Source organism: Mastomys coucha, unplaced genomic scaffold (genome assembly GCF_008632895.1).
Source record: "Mastomys coucha isolate ucsf_1 unplaced genomic scaffold, UCSF_Mcou_1 pScaffold22, whole genome shotgun sequence".
Classification (NCBI taxonomy): domain Eukaryota; kingdom Metazoa; phylum Chordata; class Mammalia; order Rodentia; family Muridae; genus Mastomys; species Mastomys coucha.
Genome location: NW_022196905.1, coordinates 118,599,378 through 118,610,201, shown reverse-complemented (window position 1 = coordinate 118,610,201; position 10,824 = coordinate 118,599,378). Strand labels below are relative to the sequence as shown.

Below are 10,824 nucleotides of genomic sequence, written 5' to 3'. Positions count from 1 at the left end.
TCACGCCTGCCTCTCTCACGTCCTGACAACAATGAAGAATTTCTGGAGCATCTTGAAGCCTGATACACAGTTGGTGGTCCTGGTCTGGGCCTCATGTAGAACTTTCAGGGGCATCTTCATCCCATCTCACAATATCCTAGGCCTGGAGGTTCCTTGGGAACCAGGCTGGCATCCAGGGCCTTCTTTGCTCTGGTCTCCATGTTGCCTTCCTCACAGTGGGGGCTGTCTATGAAGTCAAGTCCAGCCTTTCAAGGTTAGCCACAGTGGTGTGTGGGAGAGGCTGGCCAGAGTTCAGGCTTTGGTCTGGGAAGGCCATGCCTGCAGGGATGGAAAGGCCGTGCACACAGCACCTGCAGCTGGGATACTGTGTGTGTGTGTGTGTGTGTGTGTGTGTGTGTGGCGGGGGAAGGTCATAGCCCTCCAGGGCATTGTGCGGAGGTCAACACAGTGAATGGTTACATGGTAATTCACAATGGTATTTCACCATCAGCTACTTTGTCCACTTGATTTGTAAACTAATGGAGTAGACCTATATGGGTGAAGGTCATTTGTACAGTTGCCTGGGACCTCAGCCTGCCAGGAGCCAGCTAGAGACTGGTGCATGGAAGGGTTCTGTTTCCCTTTCATTTCCTTTCATTTCCTTCCCTTCCCCTCTCTCCCTCCCTCCCTCCCTTCCTTGTTCCCTTTCTCCCTCCCTCCCTCCCTCCCTCCCTCCCTCCCTTCCTTCCTTCCTTCCTTCCTTTTTAAAGATTTATTTATTTTATGTATATGAGAACACTGTAGCTGCCTTCAGAAGAGGGCATCAGATCCATTACAGACAGTTGTGAGCCACCATGTGGGTGCTGGGATTTGAACTCAGGACCTCCGGAACAGTCAGTGCTCTTAACCGCTGAGCCATCTCTCAGGAACTGGTTTCTTAAGAGCTCCTGAGCTATAGCCCTCAGCTAAATGCACCCATTGAGCATTTTTAAATAAGATACCATTTTAAGTAAGAACAAGAAATGATAGGAAAAGAATGAAAGCCAGCACCTTCCCCGGTAACCTGTTTAAAAAGAAGTCCTCAGAGATTTGGTAAGAGGTAGTTAGGAAGTGTACACCGCTGTCCCGAAAAATGACAAAAAAAGGAAGTGTGCCCCAGGCTTTCTGGCTCGGAAGTCAGTTCTACCAAGGATGAAGGCACGCTTCTGGCTACACAGCTGACGGACATGTGGGTGTAGACGCGAGCATGGCCCTAGAGTAGCATGTTAGCCTAGAGCCTGGCAACACCAAGGGTCTCTAGGCCAGGGCTCTGCCTGCGCCTAACTTCCTTGTCCAGGACAAGCACCTTGACTGTGACCTCAGTCACAGCTTGTCACTATTTGCTTTCAGAGAAGGGGAACTGGCTCCCTGCTTTGCCTGGGCCTGGCTCCCTGCAAAGGTCAGCCCATCCTGTCTTGGCTGTCACTCTGGGGCCTTCAAATAAGGGGCTCTCAGGAAGCATTCTGGGGTCACTGCCAGGTCAACAATCCCGCAAACCTCTGCCAACATCCACTGTCCCCATGCTCCTAGCCACAGCCTCCGCTGTTAAGCCAGCCATCTGGGCCAGTCACTGGGGACAGCCAGCTCTGATGAGCAGTGACAGCATTTCTGTAAGATCCAATATCACAAGTGCTGTCCTGTTGGGGGGGGGGCAGTCAGGAAGTGACGGCCAAGCTAGCCAAGCCCTTAGCCAACCCCAGGCCAGGCTGCAAGCTAAGGATTTCATCTGCTTAGCTCATGCTTGCCTCACATTCTGGAAAAATACCATGCTTGGCTCTGAGGCACAGGTGAGGACATGGAGGCTCAGAGAGGTAAAGAAACTGACTCCAGGCCACACGGCTGCATCAAGGAGCCTGGGTTGCCAGTGTTCCACTGTGGACCTATGGAGTAAACTGGATCTTTATGAGGAACAAGCTCAGTTTGTGTTCCCCCATCCCCCCACCGTCACCTCCACGGTCTGTGCTGTCGTCCACAGGCTGCGAAGTCGCTCACCAACTGCATGGACACAGGCTCCCGGAGGATACTGAGTCTCCCAGCTTCAGGGGAAGTTTGTAAGTGCATCTTCTCCTCCCTCAAAGCCTTCTGAGGCCTCCGGGAAGGGCAGGGCTGTCAGCCTGAGTCACACTCAGAAGGAGCTTCCAGTTAAATGAGTCGGGTTCACAAGGAATCGTTTTAACCTAAGTGTGGGCATGTCTGAGATCCAAATTTAACCTCAAGAAGGGATGCCATCATCCCTAGGCCTGTGTAGAGAGACTGAAACAGACGGAGATGAGAGATGGGGAGAGGGACACACAGAACAAAACGGACAGAGAGAGGACCTGCGATGAGGAGGGTGTGGGCAGGGCGGCTCCATTTCTACCCTGAAGAAGTCAAGAGAAAGGAATTGGATGGGGATGGATCTAGAGGGAAAAAAAGTGAGAGCCCAAGATGGATTTGGGGCCTCAGCAACATTCAAGTGCTAAAGGAGGTGCACGAGCCTCCGAAGCCAGCCACAGGCCTGTGACCTGACCCTCTGACAGGGCCTGGCCAGATGGCTTAACAGATAGACATTTGGCGCCAAGCCTGACAAGCTGAGATGGATTCCAGGGACACTCATGATAGAAGCAGAAAACTGATCGTTGGAGGCCTTTGGAGATGCAGGCTAGGGTAGGATTCCTTTGAACTCTGTGGGTGGATGTGACTGACTTCCTCCGGCTTTTTTTTTTTTTTTTTAAAGAGAAACTTATGGTTTATTAGAGTACAGGATCCAAAACACATTTTTAGAAAAATATAAAGTGCCCAAATACCAACTTATACGGGTGATATAGGCTCCCTCAGCCAAACGAAGCCTTCGTGAAGAAACACATTTAAAAACAGTCAGGGTACATATTTACGGTCAGGTAGGGGAGGGAGGCCATCTTTCTCAGCTTTGACATTTCTCTACGGAAGGAAGGAAATCAAAGCAGAAACCCAGCAATGGAAACTTCCTGCATGCTCCGAGGCGGCTTAGTACTGGGCTGCAAGGGTGTGAGCGTCGTGGGCTGCTTCTCGCCTTTAAATGAGGAGATGGAAACCCAACTTCAGGTAGAAGCTTAGTTACATTTTCAAAGGTAAGTTCAAACCCACCTCTGACTGGTTCTGACTGGACGGGAAGTTTTTCAGCTGCCAGAGCCTCGAGCCTCCAGTCCTTCTAGAGACTGCCTCATTCATGGCCTGCCTCAGTCATCCTGGGCCTGGTGAAGGGCAATGGGAGAGGGAGCACTCATTTGGAGGGGTGTGAGGATACACATGTGACAGGCAGGTGGGCGAGGCCAGCGGGCAGCCCCCCAAAGCTCCGCTCACTAGAGCAACGGCTTTTTAAACATAGGACAGAACTGCCATTGGCCCAGTGGATAATTTTACCTGTGGGACCACTTGTGAAGCCAGCTCTGTGGTTATGCTGGCTGCTGCTGTTCCTACTTGGCCCTGACAGTTCTGATGAATAGCAAGGCTGCCCTCCGGATCACAGGGACCACCTCTGCCTTAGTGGCTCAGAAATGGCTATTCCAGTGCACAGCCTCAGAAACCAGTTTTTTTTTTTTTCCAGCACTTTCCACAGAACACCTCCTCCCTTCTCGATATGCTCGGCATTCTCTTCCGAAGCCTCAGACGGAGGGACTTCCAGGACCAGACGTGAAGTCAGGATTGCCTCAAGGCTCAGGACTGGGGCTGTAGCATGGTGGAGCCTTTCTTTGCCAGTGATGAAGACCAGATCAGGCACAAATGGGAAAACATGGACTGACTTGGGAAGCTTAACAATTTGAAGGCGGATGCCACATGCAGGTGCAGCTGGATCGAGGTGGCTGATGGCAATGAGAGCTGATCTTACAAAATGGCATACCTGGTTATCTTGACTTTGTTCTCCAGCTGATCTCTTCCTTATGATAGTGTAGCTCAGTGGTAGGGCACTGGCACAAAGGGCTTGGGTTCCATCCCTAGTAAGGTTAAAACTCTCATGACCCAACTTTAGTTCCAGAACAGATCATCCCTGTGGCCAGAGAGGTACTGCATAGACATCCCCCCTGGATGCGCAAGAGCAGCCACACCCACCCATACCCATTCATTCAATCCTGCTATGCCGGCCATGCCAAGTCCAGATCTAGAAAGGAGCCAGGGAGGACTGAGAAGCCACAAGCAAGACAGTCAGTGAGTAAGCTCCAAGTATTGTGACAGGCACAGTGGACCAAGTAAGAATGGGGACAGACAAAGAAGGGGACAGGCAGATGCATGGGATAAAGGAAGGGGCTCTTCAGGTCATGAGTATGAAACAGCACAGATGAAGTTAACAGGCACAGGGGAGGTCCAGCAAGATTTGTGGGGAGCACTCAGTGAGTCATGAGGAGGTGTTGGAGAGCTCTGAGCCTCAGGGAGCAGTTTCACATCATGGGGTGCACCGCTTGAGCTCACAATATAAGCAATAGGAACCTTTCTGTGACTACCTCCATCCAGTACAGCCCACCCTGTCTTGTGGCACCTTGTCCTGAACAGGAAGGAGTCCTTGAAGCCTCTGGAATGGCGGGCCCACCAGCCTGAGTCACAGCACAGAAGGAACTGCCACTCAAACGAGTCTGGTTCACAAGGACTCGTTTTAACATAGGCGTACGGCATGTCTGTGATTCCAAACTTAACTGAGCATCCTGTATTTTATCTAGCAACACCTGGTAAGGGTGACTCATGGTGCTACCTTCCTCTGCCTGTTCCACATGCCCTAAAGATGCAATGTTCTGGATGATTGTGTAGCCTGGCCTCCTACTTGAATGGGAAAAGCTCAGTTCAGCATCCAGTGAGACAGCTAGTGACATCTGTGTGGCCAGGAAAAGACAATAGGTTGCATCCACTCTAAGGCCACAGGAGCTTTCTCAGGCTCTCAGTGTGCAGGGTTATGCAGGTGCCATCCTGGATGAGACACACCTTGGATGGCATGAAGAGATGTGGTTATTTTGTCTATGCATCCATCACAGAACCGTTGAGACGGGGCAAACTAGGTTAGGGAGGAGAGGTTATAAAAAGAAAACAGGAGCCAACGAGAGTAGGGAGGGCAAGGCCTGGTAGAGGAGCAGCCTGGGGGACTCTGGGGACAGAAGTGGCTAGATCTCTCTAGAAAAGAGATGCTGTTGTTCCACATGAAATCTCAATACCATCATTCAGCCAAGAACTTAACGTTATAGCTTGAACCCTGAATGTTTTCTAAAGACCGCATGTCTTTTTTTTTTTTTTAAGATTTATTTATTCATTATATGTAAGTACACTGTAGCTGTCTTCAGACACACCAGACGAGGGCGTCAGATCTCATTATGGGTGGTTGTGAGCCACCATGTGGTTGCTGGGATTTGAACTCATGACCTTCCGAAGAGCAGTCGGTGCTCTTTCCCGCTGAGCTATCTCACCAGCCTCGCATGTCTTTTTTTTAAAAAAGCATTTTCTAGTTTTTATTTGTTTATTTATTTATTTATTTTATATGAGTACACAGTCACTGTCTTCAGACACACCAGAAGAGGGCATCGGATCCCATTACATGGTTGTGAGCCACCATGTGTTTGCTGGGAATTGAACTCAGGACCTCTGGAAGAGCAGTCAGTGCTCTTTATCACTGAGCCATCTCTCCAGCCTCCAAGACCGCATGTCTTAAAGCTGCCATGAAGGTCATGAAGGGTATGCCCTTGAGGACATATCATGCCAGCAACCACTTCTCCACCCTCTGTTCCTCAGCTATCATGCAGAGAGCAGCTTTGCTCTACCATGCCCCTCTTTGCCAAGATGTTCTGCCTTAACAGGTCCAAAAGCAGTTACGGCCTGAAACCCTGGAGACCATGAGTCAAAATAAACCTCTCCTTGATTTTTTGTTTGTTTGTTTTTCAAGACAGGGTTTCTCTGTGTAGCCCTGGTTGTCCTGGAACTCACTCTGTAGACCAGTCTGGCTTCGAACTCAGAAATCCACCTGCCTCTGCCTCCCAAGTACTGGGATTAAAGGTGTGCGCCATCACTGCCCTGCTGTGTCTTAGATTTTTATGTGTATGGGTCTATGTGTGCCCCCAAAGGCCAAAAGAGGGTTCTAGACTCCCTGGAACTGGAGTTGGAGGTAGCTGTAAGTTACCAACATGGGTGTTGGGAACCAAACTTGCAGAGGTTTTCTGCAAGAGCAGCACGTGTTATTAGCAGCTGAGCCATCTCTTCAGCCCACTTTCCTTCTTATACTTTGTCATAACAAGAAGCATGTCTGTGCTTGCTTCAGTTTCCTTTAGCTGGGGGTCCAGTCGAAGGGCAGAGCTGAATTTGCTTTTGTATGTATATATGTGAATGTACGCATACTTATGGAGGCCAGGGGTCACGTCAGGGCTCACTGTATACCTTAGTGTGTTCTGTAGTAGGATCTCTTACTGAGACGTGGAACTCACAAATTTCCCTAGACTGGCTGGTTAGTGAGCCCTTGGGGATCCTCCTGCCTCCACTTACCCAGCACTGGGATGACAGGTATGCCCATACACCTTGGCTATTACCCGGGTGCCGAGGCTTAAACTTTGGTCTGCATGCTTACAAAGCAAGCACTTTACTGACTGAACCATCTCTCCAGCCTTTATTTGGGATTTGGGTTTTAGTAAATATCCCAGTGGTTTTAGCCTTTTTTTTTTTTTTTGGTTTTGTTAAAGGCGTGTGCCACCACTGCCCAGCAATTTTAGGTTTTTATCATCCAATTTTTACATTAGAGAATGCAACCCAATGGCATTTCTATGTCTGATGTCTGGTAGTGATCAGTCCATTTGATTATCCAGGGTTCACTTCTTAGTTCACACATGGCTGATAGATCCAATGTGTGTTCACAGTGCCACTCAGTGAGGTCCTTCTGAGTAACAAATAACAAACATTCCCTGCTATGAGCAGAAACAGCATTTCTCACATCCTAAAATCCAAACTATTTTTTTTTTTTTTGAGACAGGATTTCTAAGTGTAGACCTATCTGTCCTCGAACTCAGAAATCTGCCCGCCTCTACCTCCCAAGTGCTGGGATTTAAAGGCATGTCCCACCACTCCCTGGCTTCATTGTGTCTTCGTTAGAGAAAGGTGCACACCACGTAGGCAAGAATCACTCTCAAACACTAGTATACTCTGCCTTGTGCTGTTTTGACAATACCACTACCTGCTTTCTATTGGCACCTGTCTCTCAGCCGGGCCTTTGTGTCTTTCTTTTTTGGTAGTCTCTTGTGATTGGCATGTTTACATGATAGCAGGGAGTTTCTAATTTATCTTTAGGTTATCTGTAGTCCATTCCATATGTATTGACTGAAACTACACTGGGAGCTGCTTTAGACTTTGCTTTTTGTTCTTCGGATGCAATCCCACGATGCAATCTGCAAGAGGCTTTTTATTCCAGCTAGCTGGGGTGAGACTCATATCCTTCACAGGGGTAGAGGAGCCTGGCCCCAAGCAAGGTCTTAGGCAGTTTTTTATTCCTGTGCGGTTGCTGGGGCAAAAGGGAAGACTGGAGTAAGGAGAAGGTACGGGGTGGTTTCTGATTGGTGCTGGCTCATGCTAGGGTCCAGAGGTGGGCTAGCCACCTGGCAATTGTTTTGGGCCAGGTCGTCTTGGTTCCCTTGTTTCTGGGTTCTGGGTGCTGCTGGTCTCCCATTGTTTTTAGGTTCTGGGAGCCGGTCTCCCACTGAGTTTAACTAACGGCTAAATTCCCACAGTACAGTTTGAAAACTTAAATCTTACAATAGGACCAGGTTTAAGACAAACCTTTATCACCACAGAAACACCATCTTTATTTTGCAGTCAGAACTGTCTCCCCTTGAGCCAGGTCTTTTCCATACATATGCCAGGTTTTCCCAGAGCTGTCCCAGCATGCACACACTTGGGTATGCTGAGACTGTCCCCAGCTTACCTGTGGCCTTGTGTAACACGCCATGTTATCTTCCTTTCCTACTATAGCCCTCATCTTCCTAATGTAGCACAGTATGCCCCTATTTAGTGTTAGTCAGCTTCCTAATATTAAAAAAAAAAAAAGTTTGTGCTACTTTAAATTGTGTGTAGGTTTGTACATGCAAGTCCAGATGCCTAGTCTAGACGCTAGGCATCAGATCCCTTGGAACTGTAGTTCCAGGAAGTAACTGCGAGCCACCTTATGTGGGTGCTGGGAACCAAATTCAGGTCTTTTTCCAAGAACAACAGTATGTAGTCTCACTGCTGAGCCACCTCTCCAGCTCCTGGCTTCCCATTCTCTAAAACTAAGGCAATCGACATACAGGAAAAGGGGTTACTCTGGCTGGCTCAGTTCCATGTCTCAAGATTTGGTTTGGCCCTGTGGGAATTCATTATCCTAACTGCAGCAACTGTCCTCATTTCCTATTTGTTCTAAGGACCCAAGACTTGTGTGGAACCATTAGGTAGGTCTTTGTCAGGCCTGACCTTGTGACCCTATCAGAAGCTTCTATAGCCAGTGTTTGTTACTTCCAAATGCATCAGAACCTTTCCCAAGAAAGCAAACTCTGTGGAGGCTGGAAGCCTCACAACACACAGGTCCTAGAACTACCCAATGACTCAGGGTAGACCTTGAGCAGGGCCAGCAGAACTTGGTGAGGGCAAGTACTGTTTCCAGAAGCATCACTCAAAAACACAAATGTCAAAGCACACAGGAAAATGGAATACAAAACCAGGCGTGGTGGTGCATGCTTTTAATCCTAGGCAGAGGCAGGTGGATAGAAGCCAGCCTGGTTTGCAGAAGGAGTTCCAGGATAGCAGGTCTGTTATGCAGGGAAAACCTGGATGCCCCCAGCCCTCAATCAGAACGGAATACAAAAGTCCATCCATAAGAGGACTGCCAATGTGGTTACCTATTCTGAAAACAAGCTCTTCCACCTGAGCCCAGATGGAAACTTCAGCCAGATCCTTGCCTGGTGTATCCAGACAGACAAAACACAGGGTTGGGTACTTGGGGAATTTTCTGTAGTGCTAAGAACCAAAGCCTGTGCACCTCAGGTGGTCATTCTACAACTAAACATTATCCTGGCTTGCTAGTTTTCAGCTGTCCTACTGGCAGGGCAGTGAGGGCACAGTGAAAGGCTAGCCCATGCTGCAGCACCTGAGCCTGTCCTGTCCCTCTGCCTCACCTGTTCCTGCTTTTGTTTAGCTTTTGCGCTGTGGGGTCAGCTGTTAACATGTCCCCAGTCAGACTTCATATAGTACTTTTCCATCTGCCTCTGATCCTTGCCCGTCATTCATCTTTCCAAGTCTCTGAAGATATCAGCAATCGCACAGACTGGTGGGGGTGTGGTTCTGAACCTCAGAGAAGCACTGCCTGTGAAGATGGGGATGTGTGCAGGCCCAGACCAGAGAGCATCTCACCGCTGGCCCAGCACACACCTTCAGAATACGCCATCTGAGCAGACTAGGTGCTTCCTGTTAACATGCAGGGCCTGAGTCCTTCCCTGAGGACCTTGTACCCAGAAGGGCCCCACCACTGTTGCTCACCAACAGTGTTCCCTGGGGGAAGTATGTGGGCGGCTGTCACTTCCATCTCAGTCACCAGAATGTAGATTTGTCTCCTCTGAGCTGGTGGCTGCTAGGCTGCTTCACGATAGGTCATGCATGTGGCCTTGCTTAACCAGTGCCTCACATTTAGCCAAGGATGCGCCAGTCAGAAGAGACAAGAACAGGCTCATAGAAGACATGTCCAAGGGTCCAGGCAGACAATAGCAATGACCAAAATGGGTCATGTACAGAGTGATTGCTACCAACATTGTAGGATTCAATTTTGTTATGATTATCTATTCTACAGCACAAATGACAGCCAATCCCAAGTCCCAAGACTACTGAACTCATACACCACACAGGAAAGATAGGGCCCTGTTATAAAGTGATTTTATTAAATTGATTTAAACATACTGTAGGTCAAATAATATTTCTGAAATAACAATTATGGACTTTAAAGCTTGACATAAAGTTAGTAGCTTCAAAAATGTTAGTTGTATTCCCCAGCAACAGCATGATAAAATAATTCAACTATGTAGAAATATAGAACTCTAGGACTAGCTGGAAATTGGGAAATCCTTCAGTCCAGTGTCCTCTTCTGTGAGAAAACTAGACCTGAAGATTAAGCGATTTGCCCAAGCTTACATACCTAATAGTAATAAAGCTAGAAATCAAACCAATTTTCCCTAAACTAAAATCCTATTGATGATATTTCAACTGGCTCTCTATCAACTAAGTCTATCCAGGCTCCACGCTGTGGTGACATGGAAGTGTAAGACACTATGAGAAATGGCTGTGTTGGGTGTGAGGCCAGGAGGGGGCGCTGTTAGCCAATAGCCCTCTGTGGTGAGGGGGAAGGCAGTGACCAGTGGGCGAAAGGCTTGCCTGAAGGTGTCTACATTGAAACACACGGTGACAGATTTATTCTTAACCCCACCCACTGACTCTGTGCTCTTACAAAGCCCTTTGCACCAAGGCTTCACTCTTACAAAATCCTCTTCCAGCCAAACACCAGAATACCCAAAATAAAACAAAATTAAAAAAAACAAAACCAAAAAAATCTAAGCAAGTCTTGTGTTTCTAATCATCTGGGAAGTTCTTTATCCAACCTTAGATGGCTGGCAGAAGCCACCAAGCTAGTCACCCACTTCAAATTTAGGTCATTAGTTTCCTCAAAGACTTCCTGAGCAAAGGACTGCGTGTGGGAGACGGAGAACGGGAATGAGAAGGAAACGGAACTGGGAGCTTTGTGTCGGTGTCACTGGGGACTTTTGGTCTTCTCAACATCTCTTGAGTTCTTCCATGAGTTTTACTATCAGTCAG

At 48.3% G+C, this 10,824-nt stretch overlaps 1 protein-coding gene and 1 long non-coding RNA gene across 9 annotated transcripts in view; one reads left to right on the top strand and one right to left on the bottom strand.

The window, feature by feature from the left end:
• Positions 1–3,874, top strand: part of LOC116068444 — an 8,735-nt gene extending 4,861 nt beyond the window's left edge. Inside the window, exons 2-4 of the long non-coding RNA XR_004109584.1 lie at positions 1,994–2,069; positions 2,947–3,107; positions 3,584–3,874. This is a non-coding gene — a long non-coding RNA (uncharacterized LOC116068444). The remainder of the gene's footprint in view (positions 1–1,993; positions 2,070–2,946; positions 3,108–3,583) is intronic.
• The window catches only part of LOC116068443 (translation initiation factor IF-2-like), a 121,577-nt gene that overhangs the window by 76,971 nt on the left and 33,782 nt on the right, over positions 1–10,824 (bottom strand). The window lies entirely within an intron of this gene.